This window comes from Callorhinus ursinus, unplaced genomic scaffold, assembly GCF_003265705.2.
Source record: "Callorhinus ursinus isolate GAN/ISIS: 27379988/994484 unplaced genomic scaffold, GSC_fseal_2.0 scaffold56, whole genome shotgun sequence".
NCBI classification, from domain to species: domain Eukaryota; kingdom Metazoa; phylum Chordata; class Mammalia; order Carnivora; family Otariidae; genus Callorhinus; species Callorhinus ursinus.
This window is the reverse complement of record NW_027397118.1, coordinates 7,616,447-7,633,797: the sequence shown is the minus strand read 5'-3', so window position 1 is coordinate 7,633,797 and position 17,351 is coordinate 7,616,447.

Below are 17,351 nucleotides of genomic sequence, written 5' to 3'. Positions count from 1 at the left end.
GATATGAAAAAAAGTGAAACTGTGCACTGTTGGTGAGAATGTAAATTGGTACAGCTCCTGTGGAAACAGTACAAAGTTTCCTCGACAAATTAAAAGTAGAACTACCATATGATCCAGCAATTACACTTCTGCATATTTATCTAAAGAAAATGAAAACACCAATTGAAAGAGATGTACACACCTCTGTGTTTATTGCAGCATTATTTATAATAGCCAAGATGTGGAAGCAGCCCAAGTGTCTATTGTTAGATGAATGGATAAAGATGTGGTATGGGGGGAGGAGCAAGATGGCAGAGGAGTAGGAGACCTAAATTTTATCTGGTCCCAGGAATTCAGCTAGATAAGGATCAAACCATTCTGAACACCTACAAACTCAACAGGAGATCAAAGAAAAGAATAACAGCAACCCTCTGAACAGAAAAGCGACCACTTTCTGGAAGGTAGGACATGCAGAGAAGTGAATCCAAGGCAATATTCGAGAGGATAGATGGCGGGGAAGGGGGCTTCCATCAGCCACTACTGGCAAGTGATAGAGCCTTGGAGCACAAAATCGGAAATTTTAGAAATCAGCTCTGCTGAGGGACATCACTCCAGTGGCTAAGTGGGTGGTGGAACCCTCACTGGGACAATGTGGTCTCAGTACCCTCGGGGTCAAGGAAAGACTGGGGGTGCCTGAGTGTGTAAGAGCTCCCAGGTATCAGAATAGGGAAGCCACTGCAGAGACGGAGCCGAGGAGTGGGCTCTCAGCTCAGGGTTGCCATAAACCATGATTTGTGGCACAGTCGGGCCACTGCTCCTCCAGCAGGGACCCAACAAGCAGCAGATCCAGGGAGACTCCCCTTCCTCCCCTGGGAGGAGCAGCACGGGAGCACACCACAGGGATCTGCTGGGTTTGGAGACTCTACACGGGGTCGTGTGCCAGAGATAGAAATCCTCAGTCACAGGCCGGGTGAGCACAGAGTGCAGCCGGGGACTGGGGAGATGGGAGTGATTGCTTTTCTCTGGGGGCTCACTGAGGAGCGGGGCCCTGAGTTCTTGGCTCCTCTGGGGCGGAGATTAGGAGGCCGCCATTTTCACTCTCATTCTCCAAAGCTGTATGGAAAGCTTGCAGGGAACAAAAGCTCCTGAGAGCAAACCCGAGGAGATTACTTAGCCCAAACCTGGAGAAGACAGGGCAAGTTCACCTCTGACGAAGACATTTGAGAACCCCTGCAACAGGCCCTTCCTCCAGAAGATCAGCAAGAACAGCCAGCCAAGACCAAGTTTACGCAGCAATGAGAACAGCAGAACTCCAGAACTAGGGGAATACTGAACATAGAATTCATGGCTTTTTTCCCATGATTCTTTAGTCTTCCAAAGTTAATTTTTTTAACTGTCTTTTTCTTTTCTTTTTTTTTTAATTTTTCTTTTTCCCTTTTTCAACCAACATCTTATCAATACCTTTTTTAAAAATCTTTTTTATTTTTCATTTTTAGAGTCATATTCTATCTCTTCATAGTAGTTAACTTATTTTTGGTATATATATATATATATATAAGTTGTTCTCTTTAAAATTTTGGGATACAGTTTCTTCTAACAGAACAAAATATACCCTAAATCTCTAGTGTATGGCTTTGTTCTAGTCTCTTGCCTGATCACATTCTCTCCCCCTCTTTTTTTAAATTCTCTTCTTTTTTCAACCAAATTCTTATCTTATCAATTCCTTTTATAAAATCTTTTATAGTTTTCATCTTTACAGTCATATTCCATCCCTTCATCATATTAATCCTTATTTTTGCACATATATAAGTTATTCTTTCTTTAAAATTTTGGGAGGCACTTTCTTTTAACAGACCAAATATGATCAAAATCTAGTTTGTGGCACTGATCTATGCACCAGCCTGATCATATTTGATCATATTCTGTTGTTTTTTGTTTGTTTGTTTGTTTTTATCTTCTCCTATTTTTTTCTTTTTTCTATCTTTCCCTTACTCTCCCCCCGGTTTCAGGTCTCTTCTGATTTGCTTAGAGTATGTTTTCCTGGGGATGTTGTTACCCTGTTAGCATTTTGTTCTCTCATTCATCTGTTCTCCTCTGGTCAAACTGACAAGATGGAAAAAATCAACTCAAGAAAAAGAAAAAGAGGCAGTACCAACTGCCAGGGACCTAATCAAAACAGACATTAGTAAGATGTCAGAACTATAGTTCAGAATGACAATTTTAAAGATACTAGCTGGGCTTGAAGAAAGCATGGAAATTATTAGAGAAACCCTTTCTGGAGAAATAAAAGAACTAAAATCTAACCAAGTCAAAATCAAAAAGGCGATTAATGAAGTGCAATAAAAAATGGAGGCTCTAACTGCTAGGATAAATGAGGAAAAAGAGAAATTAGTGATATAGAAGACCAAAAGATGGAGAATCAAGAAGCTGAGAAAAAGAGAGATCAACAACTACTGGATCACGGGGGCAGAATTTGAGAGATAAGTGATACCATAAGATGAAACAACATTAGAATGATTGGGATCCCAGAAGAAGAAGAAAGAGAGAGAGAGGCGGAAGGTATACTGGAGCAAATTATAGTAGAGAACTTCTCTAATTTGAGGAAGGAAACAGGCATCAAAATCCAGGAGGCACAGAGAAGTCTCCTCAAAATCAATAAAATAAGTCAACATCCTGACATCTAATAGCAAAGCTTACGAGTGTCAGAGACAAAGAGAAAACCCTGAAAGCAGCTCGGGAGAAGAGATCTGTAACCTACAATGGTAGAAAAATTAGATTGGCAACAGACCTATCCACAGAGACCTGGAGGGCCAGGAAGGACCGGCATGATATATTCAGAGCACCAAATGAGAAAATTATGCAGCCAAGAATACTATAACCAGCTAGGCTATCACTGAAAATAGGAGAGATAAAAAGCTTCCAGGACAAACAAAAACTAAAGGAATTTGCAAACACAAAATCAGCCCTACAAGAAATTTGAAAGGGGTCCTCTAAGCAAAGAGAGGGCCTAAAAGCAGCATAGACCAGAAAGGAACACAGACAATATACAGTAACAGTCAACTTACAGGCAATACAATGGCACTAAATTCATACCTCTAAATAGTTATCCTGAATGTAAATGGGCTAAATGCCCCAATCAAAAGACACAGGCTATCAGATTGGATTAAAAACCAAGACCCATCGATATGCTGTCTGCAAGAGACTCATTTTAGACCCAAAGACACCCCCAGATTGAGAGTGAAGGAGTGGAAAACTATTTACCATGCTAATGGACACCAAAGGAAGGCTGGGGTGGCAATCCTTATATCAGACAAATTAGATTTTAAGCCAAAGACTGTAATAAGGGATGAGGAAGGACACTATATCCTACTTAAAGGGTCTATCCAACAAGAAGATCTAACAATTGTAAATATCTATGCCCCTAACATGGGAGCAGCCAATTATATAAGGCAATTAATAACAAAAGCCAAGAAACACATCAACAACAGTACAACAATAGTGGGGGACTTTAACATCCCCCTCACTGAAATGGACAGATCATCTAAGCAAATGATCAACAAGAAAATAAAGACTTTAAATAACACACTGGACCAAATGGATTTCACAGACATATTCAGAACATTCCATCCCAAAGCAACAGAATACACATTCTTCTCTAGTGCCCATGGAATATTCTCCAGAATAGATCACATCCTAGGTCACAAATCATGTCTCACTGGTACCAACAGATTAGGATCATTCCGTGCATATTTTCAGACCACAATGCTTTGAAACTAGAACTCATCAGAAGAGGAAAGTCGGAAAGAACTCAAATACATGGAGGCTAAAGGGCATCCTATTACAGAATGAATGGGTCCACCAGGAAATAAAAGAAGAATTTAAAAAATTCATGGAAACAAATGAGAATGAAAACACAACTGATCAAAATCTTTGGGATGCAGCAAAGGCAGTCCTAAGAGGAAAGTATATAGTAATACAAGCCTTTCTCAAGAACAAGAAAGGTCTCAAATACACAGCCTAACCCTACATCTAAAGAGCTGGAGAAAGAGCAGTAAATAAAGCCTAAACCCAGCAGGAGAAGAGAAATAATAAAGATCAGAGCAGAAATCAATGAGATAGAAACCAAAAGAACAGTAGAACAGATCAATGAAAGTAGGAGCTGGTTCTTTGAAAGAATTAACAAGATTGATAAACCCCTGGCCAGACTTATGAAAGAGAAAAGAGAAATGACCCAAATCCACAAAATCATGAATAAAAGAGGAGAGATCACAACCAACACCAAAGAACAAACAATTATAAGAACATATTATGAGCAACTCTATGCCAGCAAATTAGATAATCTGGAAGAAATGGATACATTCCAAGAGATGTATCAACTACTAAAACTGAACCAGGAAGAAATAGAAAACCTGAACAGACCTATAACCATGAAGGAAATTAGGGCAGTCCTCAAAAGTCTCCCAACAAGCAAAAGCCCAGGGCCAGATGGCTTCCCCGGGGAATTCTACCAAACATTTCAAGAAGAATTAATACCTATTCTTCTGACACTGTTCCAACATATAGAAATGGAAGGAAAACTTCCAAACTCGTTTTATGAGGCCACCATTCCCTTGATCCCAAAACCAAAGTCCCCATCAAAAAGGAGAATTACAGACCAATATCCTTGATGAACATGGATGCAAAAATTCTCACCAAAATACTAGCCAATAGGATCCAACAGTACATTAAAAGGATTATTCAACACGACCGAGTGGGATTTATCCCTGGGCTCTAAGGTTGGTTCAACATCCACAAATCAATCAATGTGATACAATACATTAATAAAAGAAAGTACAGGAATCATATGATCCTCTCAATAGATGCAGAAAAAGCATTTGACAAAGTACAGCATCCCTTCTTGATCAAAACTCTTCAGAGTATAGGGATAGAGGGTACCTACCTCAATATCATAAAAGCAATCTGTGAAAAACCCATAGCGAATATCATTCTCAATGGGGAAAAACTGAGAACTTTCCCCCTAAGGTCGGGAACGCGGCAGGGATGTCCACTATCACCACTGCTATTCAACATAGTATTAGAAATCCTAGCTACAGACAGCAATCAGACAACAAAAAGAAATCAAAGGCATCCAAATCAGCAAAGAAGAAGTCAAACTCTCACTGTTTGCAGATGACATGATACTTTATGTGGAAAACCCAAAAGAGTCCACCCCAAAACTGCTAGAACTCATACAGAAATTCAGTAAAGTGGCAGGATATAAAGTCAATGCATAGATATCAGTGGCATTCCTATACACCAACAAGACAGAAGAAAAAGAAATTAAGGAGTTTATCCCATTTACAATAGCACCCAAAACCATAAAATACCTAGGAATAAATCTAACCAAAGAGGCAAGAATCTGTACTCAGAAAACTATAAAATACTCATGAAAGAAATTGAGGAAGACACAAAGAAATGGAAAAACGTTCCATGTTCATGGGTTAGAAGAACAAATATTGTGAAGATGTCAATGCTACCTAGAGCAATCTACACATTCAATGCAATCCCCATCAAAATACCATCCACTTTTTTCAAAGCAATGGGACAAATAATCCTAAAAGTTGTATGGAACCAGAAAAGACCCCAAATAGCCAAAGGAATGTTGAAAAAGAAAAGCAAAGCTGGCAGCATCACAATTTCGGACTTCCAGCTCTATTACAAAGCTGTCATCATCAAGACAGTATGGTACTGGCAGAATAACAGACACATAGATCAATGGAACTGAATAGAGAGCCCAGAAATGGACCCTCAACTCTATGGTCAACTAATCTTTGACAAAGCAGGAAAGAATGTCCAATGGCAAAAAGACAGTCTCTTCAACAAATGGTTGAAAGAACAAGAACCATATGATCCTCTCAATAGATGCAGAAAAAGTATTTGACAAAGTACAGCATCCTTTCTCGTTCAAAACTCTTGGGAAAATTGGACAGCCACGTGCAGAGAAATGAAACTGGACCATTTCCTTACACCACACACAAAAATAGACTCAAAATGGTTGACAGACCTCAGTGTGAGACAGGAGTCCATCAAAATCCTAAAGGAGAACACCGGCAGCAACCTCTTCGACCTCAGCCACAGCAAATTCTTCCTCGAAACATTGCCAAAGGCAAGGGAAACAAGGGCAAAAATGAACTATTGGGACTTTATCAAGATAAAAAGCTTTTACACAGCAAAGGAAACAGTCAAAAAACCAAAAGACAACCGACAGAATGGGAGAAGATATTTCCAAATAACATATCAGATAAAGGGCTAGTATCCAAAATCTGTAAAGAACTTCTTAAACTCAACACCCAAAGAACAAATAATCCAATCAAGAAATGGGCAGAAGACATGAACAGACATTTTTCCAAAGAACACATCCAAATGGCCAACAGACACATGAAAAAGTGCTCAACGTCGCTCGGCATCAGGGAAATCCAAATCAAAACCTCAATGTGATACCACCTCTCACCAGTCGGAATGGCTCAAATTAACAATTCAGGAAATGACAGATTATGGCGGGGATGCAGAGAAAGGGGAACCTTCCTACACTGTTGGTGGGAATGCAAGCTGGTGCAACCACTCTGGAAAACAGTGTGGAGGTTCCTCAAAAAGTTGCAAATAGAGCTACCCTATGACCCAGCAATTGCACTACTGGGTATTTACCCCAAAGATACAAATGTAGTAATCTGAAGAGGTACGTGCACCCCAATGTTTATAGCAGCAACATCCAGAATAACCAAACTATGGAAAGAGCCAAGATGTCCATCGACAGATGAATGGATAAAGAAGGGGTGACATATATATTTATATAAAATGGAATATTATGCAGCCTCCAAAAAACCCCGAAATCTTGCCATTTGTGACTACATAGATGGAACTGGAGGGTATTATGCTGAGTGAAGTAAGTCAATCAGAGAAAGACAGGCATCATATGACCTCATCGATATGAGGAATTCTTAATCTCAGGAAACAAACTGAGGGTTGCTGGAGTGGTGGGGGTGGGAGGGATGGGGTGGCTGGGTGATAGACATTGGGGAGGGTATGTGCTATGGTAAGTGCTGTTAATTGTGTAAGACTGTTGAATCACAGACCTGTACCTCTGAAACAAATAATACATTATATGTTAAAAAAAATAAAAAGAAGATAGCAGGACGGGAAAAATGAAAGGGGGGAATTCGGAGGGGGAGACAAACCATGAGGTACTATAGACTCTGAGAAACAAACTGAGGGTTCTAGTGGGATGGTGGTGGGGGCATGGGTTAGCCTGGTGATGGATATTAAAAAGGGCATGTACTGTATGGAGCACAGGGTGTTATATGCAAACAATGAGTCATGGAACAGTACATCAAAAACTAATGATGTAATGTATGGTGATTAGCATAGCATAATTAAAAAATTAATAAAAAAAAGAAGATATGGTATATCACTCAGCCATGAAAAAGAATAAACATGGATGGACCTAGTAGGTATTATGCTAAGTGTAATAAATCCTACATAGCAAGAAATATACCATATGATTTCTCTTATATGTGGAATCTAAAAAACAAAACAAACAAAACAAAATGGAAATATGACTCATAGATACAGGAAACAAATTATTAATTATGAGAGGGGGTTAGGAACAGATGAAATGGGTATAGGGCATAAAGTGTTACAAACTGGCAGTTATAAAAATAAAAGTCATGGGGATGTAATGTTCGGCATAGAGAATATATTCAATAATATTGTAATAACTTGAAATGGTGACAGATGGTGATTAGATGACTGTGGGGATCATTTTGTGATGTGTAAACATATCAAATCACTACGATGAACACCTGATACTACTAGTATATTGTATGTCATTTATACCTTAATGAATTATCTAACTAAATAAATAAATATACCTAAAAATTCACCCTTTGAGATCTGTTTTTTAGGTCTTAAAGTCCTTTAGGCTTAATAAATCCCAAATTAAGATGCAAATACAGACCCCTGTTGGGAGAGGACTTGGGCCATATCTTTATGTACATACTTACCCACACTTGCACTATGCTCAGCATCCAGGTATTCAGTGATCAATGGCTGCACAGAGATGTCATGCCAAGTATTATCATCTGACCCCTGACTTTAGGGGTTGGAGTAGAGCTATTAGGACAGATAGCTGTTCTTAAACAATTGAGAATAAGCTGAGGACCATGGGTGACAAATTAGGAGCATGAGAGTGGAAAGGAGGACCCTGAAAGTGGGAGTGAGGTAAGGAAAAACTTAATCTCTTGCACAATTCCAATGACTTCTATCATGTGAGACTGGCCACCAATGAGGACAAACTTTAACTTTTATATTCTACCACTACCACTATTTGCTATTAGGATATAATCAAATTATAAAATATATATTTTTTAAACTTAAAGTTGAGACTTAGCATCCTGTCAGATTTGATATTCTGAGTCCATTACTCAGTAGCTACCTAACTTGGATAACTCTCTAATTTCTCTCTGATTTTGTTTAACTTGTCTATAAAACTGGAAATCCTTTGCCTGCCTTGGAGGATTCTTATAATGACCAAATTAAATAATACAAACCTATTTTAAAACTGTGTTGAACTATTTATAAAATATCAACTCCAGGAAAGCAAAGATTTTTGTCCCATGTTTACTGCTGTGTCCCCAGCACCTGGGACATTGCCAACTCACTGCAGGCTCTCAAATAATGGCAGATGAATGACTTCTGGTGACTTATCTGATGAGGTAGATGGATGCTGTAGAGCAAGTATAAACTTCATACTGAGACAGAACTCAGTTCAGATTACAAATTCCACCTCTACTTGCTGTGTGACCTTGGGCAAGTAACTGAGCATCCCTGATCCTCATTTCTCCTCCATAACATGGAATTGATAATACCTACCATATAAACTTAGACAATACATATAAAGTACTTGGTTCAGTGCCTGGCATTTAGTTGATAATTGAAAGCTATATTATTAGCCAGAAGCTTAAAAACTGAAGGTATAAGAAATGCAGAAGGCACAGAATTACATTCTGGAGTCATAAACACTTCTGATAACCAAATGAAAATATGACACACACTTTCCAGAAAAATGTAAATACATATGATACATAAAATATTGCATATAATTTCAGAGTTATCTTGAACTCCTCATGGACCCATAGTCATTGACTTTTTTCAAGTCATGATTTTTTTTTAAACATAATACATGGTCATGTTAAAAAATGCAAACGTTACGCTAAGTAAAATAATCAGACAGAGAAAGACAAATACCATATGATCTCTCTTATATGTGGAATCTAAAAAACCAAACCAAACCAAACAAAAAAACCCACAGAAGCTCATAGATAAAAAGTACAGATTGATGATGCCAGAGGTAAAGCGTAGGGGGTGGGATAAATGGGTGAAGGGGGTCAAAAGGTAAAAAGAAAAAAAAATGCAAACAAGACAGAAAAGAACAAATACTGAAGCAACAAATTAACTAAACTCCACTGCCTAGAAATGACTAATATTAACACTTGGTGAACATGTTTCCAGACATCTCTGTATGAATATACATATAGAGCAAGAGAGAGGAATCTGTGAGGATACTTTTAGAAAATAAAAACATTTGCATTTCATTTTGTATGGATTTAACACAATGGAAAGAAACTTGTTTAATTGGTTAATAAAATATTTAAAATGAAGCAGGGAACATGCCTAACCCAGCCTTTGCCACATACATGCTGAATTAATGTTTACTCAAAATGCAAGTTGAACAATTTAGTGTTTTATCAGTGTTCAGTCAGCCAACCGTTGTGGGTTAAGGCCTGCTAGTCAGCTCCTTCTCCATATATACAGGGGGAAGGATCTGGAGTGTGAAGTGAGGTAAGAGGGACCAGTGCGGAGAGGAAGAAACCAGAAAGGTAGAATGAGGTCATAGATGATGTAGCTCATGCTCTGCATTAGAGGGGTGCTGTTTATCATCAACAAGAAGGGAGAAATAGACATTGTACATTGAGGTATTTTTGTCGTGCAGCTGCATAAGCAGGCAGCTCATTTTGCATGATTTATAAGGACCTTTCTGGTTTGTTCTTTTTAACCTAGCTGACTGCAAGAAAGAGCTCCATGCCCAGGGAAATCATTAATTGAGGTATCCCTCAAAATAGGAATGTCTCTATGGAAGCACAGCTCTGAAGAGGTCTTTTAGAGATAATCCCATCCAGGGATCTCAGTCCAGGCCGCATATGGGAATATCCTGAGGTGTTTTTAACACAGTGTTTGGGCTCTACCCCTAGGAAGTTAAAAGTTATTAATTTACATGTGGAGGGGGCCATGCATATGCATGTTTAAAAGCTCCTCCAGGTGATTCTAATATGCAGCCAGAGTTGAGAACCTCTCAACAATTTCAACCCTGAGAGGGTTGAATAGATGGGGAAAGTGAAACTCAGAGGTAAGGAGCTTGCCCGGTGTCATGGTCATTTTACTTGTCCAGTTGGGACAAGAACCCAGGAATCCTGATTCCCATGTCAGGGTTCTCTGGAATATGGTCATGCCCTATTATAAGCAGACCTTTGGAAATAGTAAGTGATCTCCTTGCTCCTTCCAACAAAGCTCAGAAGTAAACTTCAGCTATTGCTACCAGACAACTGTTCTCCAGTCCTACAAGGACTAGTTTAATGAAATTAATTCTCATCCAGAATTCTACTGAGAGTTTACCAATAAATGACCAGAGGATGTTACAGTTTGAAAAAAAAGTATTGTGGCCACTTTAAGTTTCATTTAAGGCAGAGACTGCTTAACCTGTTTTGTCTGGCCTTTGCTTGGTGTGTGATGGGCAGCCATGGAACAGAGTAAAACTAAGTAGCCCCTATGTCCTAACATGATGTGCTTTTAAAATTAGGTGTTGAAAATTATGCAACTTAACATGGTTCCTTTTTCACCTTGGATGTCAGAAAACTCAAAGTAACATTTTATACATATTGTAGTTTAGGCTTATACAATAATATTTTTTGTTTTGTCTCTTTCAATATTTATCAATGTCTTATCATTTGAGTTGTTTTTACAGGATATGTGTCTTTTGCTATAAGCTACTTCACGTCTTTTGGAAAGTAGTCAGGGGTATAAATAATAAATGGTTTATAAGGAGTTTGACCCAGCCATGATCTGAATGCCAACAATATCAAGTCCCAACCCACAGCATCATAGCACCCCCATAAATGACAGCACCTTCCCTCAGAGATCCTTGCTTGCTTGCTTGCTGTGATGTTACTATTTGAAGTATTTTCATTCTTTCATTGCTGCTTGGATAGATACAGAAGACTAGGGGAAGCTATTCTTTCAACCAAAGAGCCAAAGCAAGCGAAGGGTGAAAATTGGGTTGTAGGGTAGGGAGTGGAGGGGGAAGGGGCATAAATATATAGAGGTACTGGGGAGAGCCTGCTCTTACAGCTCCAGACACAGGTGCTGAAACTTCCAAGGTCTTAGTCACCTATTTATGAGGAAGCCACTGTCCCCTAAAATGAAATTTCTTGACAGCTTTCTTTATTTTTTAAAGTTTTTATGCGGGATTAAGTCAAAGTCAGCTCCTTCCACCCATTATCACTGCACTCCCTCCCTATGTATTTAAAAGCAAGGGGTACAGGCCATCTTATATTTATAGTCTTGTGAGCAAGCCCAGCCTGAAAGAATGTACAGGCAGAGCATCTTTTTTTGCAGCATCCTCATGGCTGGTGATAAAAGTTAAGAAGTGATAGAGCAAGAGCAAGCTCCACACTTAAAATTACCACTCAAAGCAGTTGCTGGCTGGTCTTTGCCTTCCTGGTTCTATTAATCTTGGATGGCCATTAATATCAGGCTACAGAAATATCTGTCATCTGGGGGTTGGGGTGGAGTTGTCAGCCCAGGTGGCAACTGGGGAGAAAATAAAACCTGTTGGATAGGTGTTCTTTTGTCTGTTGACTTGGTTCTGTAGTGAGGCACTCTTTATATTTGGCCCAAGACTATTAAAGTGGTCAATATCATCTTTAATGAAGCAGGAGCTTTGCCAAGAGCAACGAATGTGACTCCTCTGTCTTCTCTCATAATCCGAGGAACATGAAGGTAGGTAGGTACTTTCAAGTCAGTCTCTCTCCCAGTCTATCTGGATGACAGCAAATTTTTGGTGAGGAAATTACACCCCACTCCCCTTCCTCCCGCCTCATTGTCCATCTCTGTAAAGGGCCCTACAAGCAATTGAAGAATTATTCTCTATGGATGGATGGATGACAAGGATTGTGCTCTGTTATCTAAAGCCATACCATGCTCTCCTGAAACTTCGTTAAAAGCAATTTTTTTTTATAACTTAGATGGTCTATTCTTGGGGTAATGAGAGGATAAATTTGGTAAGTACACAAATCTAAACTCAGATCTGTGCTCCACTCCCCAAACACACTCTCCCGAATAAATGTGTGGCCTTGGATTAATGACTTCTCTTTAAGCCTACTTGCTCATGTATAAAATGAAGATAATCATAGCAGCTACCTCATGGGGATGTTGTGTGGAGATGTATTCTAGGAGACTTTACAGGCTCAGTTCTCAGATCTCCAAGTTCTATAGAATAGCAGCTCTGAAAATTCACATCTGATTTGCTATGTCCATGCAGCTCAGCAGAAGACAAAACATGCAGCCTTAAATAGATCTAGAGAAAACTGGGAGTGTATTAAAATTGGCTACAAAAACAAGCAAAAATCAAGCTCTGTAATTAATGTTCAGCCATCCATAGACTGTGAAGTTTAACAAGATGGTCTAAAGGTCAGAGTGGGACTTACTCAGCTAGACCCAGAGAGAGAAAGAGAGAGAGAAAGGGAACACATGGCCGCACGGCCGCTGCTTCCAAGTTTTTTAACTTGGGACCTCGTGTTGGGGAATTAGAGGAATTCCAATTAAGCCCTTTCATTTTGATTTCTCATTAGGTCTTTAGAATATCTGCAGAAAATTAAATTGAACTAGAGACCTCCAGCCGGGAGATTTATCCGATTTAATGTTTTGAAAGAGACTTATTATCTTGTCAGGAATAATTCGAAAATCCAAATAAGAGCAATTGAATCAGCAGAATTTAGGCCTCAAGATAACAATCATTCTGTACAACCAACCATAGCATTTAAACAGCTGAAGTGGCATTTCCAGAGCTGCCGCTCCTGGCAGTTTTGTTCTTTCAACAGCTCAGACCTTCCTAACTGTACCCTCTCCCTTCCACCCCAGCACTGACAATGTTTTAAAGACCACCAGAAAAAAAACATGGCAATAGCATTAAAACTGAGCCCATAACCTGGGTTCTTCATTCTTGTTTTACTTGTCTTCATTCAATGTCATGGTCTAATTGCTGTGCAGACAAGCTGCAGCCTGATGGCCTTCCAAAATGCTTGTCCTTTTCTGCTGGGTGTCTTTGGCAGGCCGTGTTCTCCATGTGAAATAGCAGCTGGCCACCTCCTTCATCCTCTCCCGGAATAAGGGCTCACTGCTAGAAACAATTAAATGGGTTTCAAAATGTAACTGGGCTTGTTTTTTTGTTTTTGTTTTTGTTTTGTTTGTTTGTTTGTTTTACAATCTGCCAGCTATAGGCAGCAACTACACTGCAAGATTTGAGCATGCTGTCTCACTAATATTCAGACCATTCAGGTAAAGTCAGGAGGTGTGCTCTGTCATGGCTTCCCTCAGAATCCCTGTCAAGACCATGGGAGGCTGGGATTTTTTTTCCCAATGACTTATGTCTCAGTCCTGAAGGATGAGGTCCCTCTAAGTATTGTCAGCTGCCCTTGGTGCTACAAGACCACACAGGTCTCTAGACTTCTTTGTTGAGGGTAGGTTAGACAGTGCAGAGGGAGTAGGAGGTAGGTAACAAACTTTAAGGGTGCCAAATGGTTTCTCCAACTTGAGTTATCTAAAGAGTCTCTTTTAGTTTAGGACAATCCCTATTGGGTAAATATTTGATCGATTCAAAGCCATTTCTTCTTTCTCTCTCCTTCATTACTTCCGGGTATAGAGAAAGCTTTGAGTCCTCCTGGCATGAAGCTTGTGACACCTGGTTCACAAGCTGTCTTCTTTCTCTAATCTTTGCTGTAGCATGGCTGAGCTGGTCTGATGACGGAACTGGTGTTTGCTTAGGTACCCCTGTCATTGCCTCTGGTCATTGAGGTCCCACCCTTGACAACTTCCTTTTCCTGACTGAGGCCTTCACTATACTAATAGTCTTCTCTGTATACTTTGTCTCCTTCACAGAACTATGTAGGAAATTCTGGGTCCCCTGCAGCCCATGTACAAGCTTGAGAGAGACTGTTCTATCTGACTTCTCAAACTGAGAACCTGCATCCTCCTGTGCCACAGTGGATGTGGCCATGTATGTGTAGTTTTCCTCCAAGCAATGTCCACTGAAGTATGCTACCTTCCAACCACAGCCCCATGATGATATTAGCTCCCTCTTACCTATCAGATTATTTCCATAACTCCAGCAGAGCTTCCACCCAATGAGGAAAATAGTTGGGACATATGTCTATCATCTTCTCCCTACTTGTTTCCACACTTCACTGTGGTGGAAGGGGTGTTTTATCTCACACTTTCTCTTTGGAAAGAACTTACTCTATTCTCTATGGTACTGAATCTCATGGCTGAGGCTTAACAGCAGAAGTGGGAGTATCCTTGCTATACCATGAAAGAAACTATGATATTTTCAGGCATAGTTCTTGATGTTTGTGCCCATACTAACTAGGGACAAAGGATTATCAGGGACAAAAGTTATACTGCTTTGATGTCCCCCCAAATATCTTCGCTATATTTACAATCCACCTTGCCTTCTAGGGGAAGTGGATCCCAAGGAGGAGGCTTTATTTTTGAGCAAGGGCTGAGTGTAAAGATGCTCCCAGGAGAAGCTGAGAGAGTGAATATCACTGCCAAAAAGGAAGACAAGAACACACAAAATATGAGTAGTGTCTGATAGGAAGGGTCTAGCATGATTGGGGAAGCTGTGGGAAGGGCTACCCTAGAGAAGAAAGGGTCAGTCTGTTGGCTAGTAGCTGGAGAGGACTTTGGGGATAGATCAGAGATGTTTAAAGGAAATATTTATGAAGTTTGGTTACATGGTATAAAATCTAACCTCCTTCCCCCTCACCCCAACCTCTTGGAAATATAACATTCCTTCATGGAGATCTTATTCTGGAATGTGTGACAGTTGAGCCCTGCTTAAAGGTGGGCATGGAGTGAGAACCAGGGCTGCACATAAGGATCCAAACACGTTGTAACCCCATTTCTATCTCCCCTGCATTCTGCACCTACATGGACTCAGGAAATCAATGGTGTCTGCAAATAGCTCTCACATCTCTTAGTCATTCCTCTTCCTTCTTATGGAGAGTTTGTCCATACTTTTTGTTAAGCTGTTTTTATTTTTGTCACCCTATTTCAGATAATTGTTTTAAAAATTTAAAAATTTCTGGAATGCAAACTGGTGCAGCCACTCTGGAAAACAGTATGGAGGTTCCTCAAACAGTTAAAAATAGAACTACCCTATGACCCATCAATTGCTTTACTAGATATTTACCCAAAGAATACAAAAGTACTGATTTGAAGCAATACATGCACCCTGATGTTTACAGCAGCATTATCAACAGTAGCCAAATTATGGAAACAGCCTAAATGTCCATTGACTGATGAATGGATAAAGAAGTTGTGAGATATATATATATATATATATATATATATATATATATATATATATATATAATTTCTGATGGAATATTACTCAGCCATCAAAAAAATGAAATCTTGCCACTAACAATGATGTAGATGGAGCTAGAGTGTATTACGCTCAGTGAAATATGTCAGTCAGAGAAAGACAAATAACCATATGATTTCACTTATATGTGGAATTTAAGAAATGAAATGGATGAATTAAGGAAGGCACATATTGCATGGAGCACTGGGTGTTATACGCAAACAATGAATCACGGAACACTACATCAAAAACTAATGATGTAATGTATGATGACTAACATAATAAAATAAAATTTTAAAAAAATCTAAAAAAAAAAGAAATGAAACAGATGAACATGGGGGAATAGGAGGCAAACCATAAAACAGACTCTTAACTATTGTGAACAAACTGAGGGTTGCTGGAGGGGAGGTGGGCAGGGGGGATGGATTAAATGGGTGATGGGTATTAAGGGGGCACTTGTTATGATGCACTGGGTGTTGTATGTAAGTGATGAGTAACTAAATTCTACTCCCAAAATTAATATTACACTATATGTTAACTAAATGGAATTTAAATAAAAACTTGAAACTACCAAAAAATAATAAACAAATTAATTAATGCATGTTCTACAGGTTGAAAAAAATTTTTTTAACTTCTTTTCCTTTACTAATAAGTCAGTCAGTTTATAAATATGTATTGATTACCCATTTTATCATAGGCAAAGTTCTAGATGCCTGGGAGAGAGTGATGAATATGAATCACATGGCTCATCATGCAGTTTTGTAAGGAAGACAAACATTAAATAAAGGAATATTAAATAATTTAGTGGGAATTCCATGTGTGTGGAGTGCTGCAGTAGAAGAGATGTGGGTGGATACCCAAAGAGGGGGTAATTAGGAGACTCAGCATCCTCCAAGGGGTCAGGAGCAGCTCCTCAGAGGAAGGGGTATTTGGCTGAGTGGTCCTGAAGAATGAGCAGACATGAGCTAGAGAGAAAGGGAAGGAAGAACATTCCAGGAAAAGAAAAATTAAGTTCAAAATTGTGGAGGCAATGTCTTCCAGGACTGAAGGTGGCCAGCATGGGTGATCATAGGGAGTGAGAGAGGCAGTGGTAAAAAACAAGACTACAGACATTGGCAGGGCTTGTGTTGTTGGAGACAATATAGCATGGAACTAAGTGCATGAGAGTCAGTCAGAAAGACTGATTGCCTTGCTTCCCAAATGGGTGGCCTTGAGAATTTACTTAACATCTCTAAGATTGTGAAACTAAGATAATGTATCTGAGCCATAGACTTATTTTGAGAATTAAATGAGATAATTCACAAAATTCACTTAGCACAGTGTCTGGCACATAGTAAGCACGCGATAAACACTATGTATGGCCTTGTTGGCCACAATGAGGAATTTGGATTGTATTTTGCAAGCAGTGGAAAACCATCGATGAGTTTTAAAAAGGATTTAACGATCTTTCTTGTGCTTTTAAAAGCTTTGTTATGGCAGCAGAGAAGAAAAGGAGTTGTAGAGGAAGGTGAGATATGAGGGGGGTGGGCAATGGGAAGATTGTGGCAGCTGTCAGGGAGTTGGCTGACTCAGTGTCCAATTCAGCTTCCCTCAAATATGCTTTCCTATACTGCAGAGGCTGCCAAAGACCAGGTTATAG